Here is a 3,049-nt window from a genome sequence, read left to right as displayed (position 1 = left end):
GTGTGCAGCACGGGAATCCTAGCTGCTTTGCTGCAGTTGACATCCTTGCATTCGGATGTTTCTCAGAAAGCCCCCTCCTCCTCTATGATCCAGGAAGGCCCCTGCCTGAAAACCTTCCATAGTATTTTGCCTTAGCCAGTAATTTTTTTTCCTTCCTGGAGGAGAGCGGTCCCTGCCACAAAAGGATGTGACTGACAGTGCTTTATATACCTCTGGAAGAGCCTGTTCTATGACTGATAAATGCAATGCTGATAAACATCATCTCTTGCCTTTCTAGCTTATATACTGCCATCTTCAGCGAACCCTAATAAGATATTAGACTGAGGGCAAATATCTACATAAAATGCTAAGTAAAAGTGTTCCCTACAAGATGGGAAGAAATAGACTACATTTTTTTTTTTGACAGGCAGAGTGGACAGTGAGAGAGAGAGACAGAGAGAAAGGCCTTCCTTTGCCGTTGGTTCACCCTCCAATGGCCGCCGCGGCTGGCGCGCTGCGGCCAGCGCACCGCGCTGATCCGATGGCAGGAGCCAGGAGCCAGGTGCTTTTCCTGGTCTCCCATGGGGTGCACGGCCCAAGCACCTGGGCCATCCTCCACTGCACTCCCTGGCCACAGCAGAGAGCTGGCCTGGAAGAGGGGCAACCGGGACAGAATCCGGCGCCCCAACCGGGACTAGAACCTGGTGTGCCGGCGCCGCAAGGCGGAGGATTAGCCTAGTGAGCCGCGGCGCCGGCCAGACTACATTTTCTAACCAAAGAACATTCTTCTCACAATAGCCCTAATGAAAATTAAGGGCCAAAGAAGGATTTAGCAGTGAATTCAGAGTAGAGAGCTTAATTGAATAGAGTCATGAAACACATGCATACTACCTCCTCAAGTATTTCAACATGGTCCAAGTTTCTCATTTATATAAACTCATGTCTAAGAGGAGATACATTTGTAACAAAGTGAGTGGACTGGAAAGTGTGCTTGCATCAACCAAAACGGAGCTTAATTGAAAGCATCCAGCTCATACTGACTTATCAGTTTGTCCATTTAAACCAAAAATAGCACCCAAATTATAAAATTTTGTTACTACATGTATTTAAACTAAAACATTTAGCCATAAGAAAAGTATAGGAGATACAAATTCCTTAGCTACTATAAAGTACCTTAAAGGAAAGATACAAAAACAGTTTAATGTGGAAAAGCAGCAAAGCTAACACCTTATACTTTTGTATAAATAATTAGCTAGTACAATTTTACAAGGACAATGTTAGCTAAAAATCCTGAAACCAGACAAGCTGCTCACAAGCTATTGCAAGAGCAAACCACATCTAGGTGGCAAAATGGTTGGAATATCTGTGAGTGGAGCTCAAAAGGCAGCTGAGTCTGGTGATAATTAATTATCCAGAAAATAATTTCTGACTTTAAATTAATCTAAATGAATTTATATAAAAAATAAAAAGCTTTCCATTTGATAGCAAACTATCTTCAAATATGTACATATTTAATATTATAATTAATAAATATATTTAACCCAATATTGCCAGATATAGTCAGTATTGCAAACTCAGTTGAATTTCTATATTCTAGCATTGAAATTATAATTTTTTTAATTCTTTTAATTATAGCGTCAGAAAGCACCAAATATCTAGGAGTAAATCTAATGAAACATTGACAAGTGCTGTCTTCAGAAGTCTACATAACATCTCTGAAATAATGAAGACCTACATAAATCAGAGATACATTTATGGAATGGAAAACAACATTGCAAAAGTAGATGGAAGAGAGAGATCTTTTCGAAAATGGTCTGTAGATTTTAGGTAATCCCAATAAAATTGCAAATCATTTCCCTGAAAATGGAAATTGGCATGCTGCTTCTATCAAAGGTTATCAAAGATCCAAAAATAGCCAAGACATTCTAAAACAAGAAGGTTTTTCAGGAGAAAAACATTTCAGGACATTAGTCTAGGCAAAGATTTTTTTTTAATATGACCCCAAAAAGTACAAGCAACAAGAGCAAAAATTGACAAACAGGATTACATCAAAGTAAACACTTTTCAAACAGCAAAGGAAACAGTCAGTAAAATAGGAGAAAATATTTGCAAACTATTCATCCAACAAGGGATTAATATCCAGAATGTATAAGGAACATAAATAGGAAGCAAAAGAGTAATGATAATAATCTGACTGAAAAACGGGTAGATTAATAGAATTTCTTAAAAGAAAACATACAAATGGCCAACAAGTACATGAGAAAATACTCAGCATTACTAATTATCAAAGAGAAGCAAATCAAAACTCTGACCACAGTTAGAATAGCTAATGTCAAAAACACAAAAAAAAAAAAACAACAAAAGTTGCCAAGAATGCAGAGAAAGAGAACTCGTGGGCACTGTTGGTGAGAAAATAAATTAGTACAGTGATTATGGAAAACAGTTTGGAGATTCCTCAAAGAACTAGAAGTAGAACTACCATGTGATCCGTACATATTACTGGTATGTATCCAAAGGAAATGAGGTATTCACTAAAAAAAGCAGACACTCCACTAATCCACAGAGGCATAGTCCAAAGATAAAAGCCATTACAGGGGGAAAAAATAAACCAACAACTATCTCCACAAATGCCTAAAAATAAATGCAACAATTCAAGAAACAAGAATAAGGAAGACAACATAATGCTCCCAAAGGAACACAACAACACTTCAATACTAGAATATGAAAATGAAGAGATTGAAGAAATACCAGAAATGGAATTTAAAAAATTTATTGTAGGATTACTTAGACATAATTAGGAGCAAATCCATGAGCTAAAGAAATCCATACGTGACATGAATGAAAAGTTTTCTCATGAAATTGAGATTTTAAAGAGAAATCAAAATGAAATATTGGAAATGAAAAATTCAATAGAAAAGATGAAGAATGCGGTGGAAGGCCTTAACAACAGAATCAGTGAGAGAGAACAAAGAACATCTGAGGTAGAAGACAAATCTCTGGAAATTTTATAGTCAGACCAAAAACAGAAGTTGAAAGAATTTGTCACCACTCGACCATCCTTTCTTTTTTT

This window comes from Oryctolagus cuniculus, chromosome X (assembly GCF_051225735.1).
Source record: "Oryctolagus cuniculus isolate XC-2025 breed Fujian yellow rabbit chromosome X, ASM5122573v1, whole genome shotgun sequence".
In the NCBI taxonomy this organism is placed as follows: Eukaryota; Metazoa; Chordata; class Mammalia; order Lagomorpha; family Leporidae; genus Oryctolagus; species Oryctolagus cuniculus.
Note: the sequence above shows the minus strand (reverse complement) of the source record.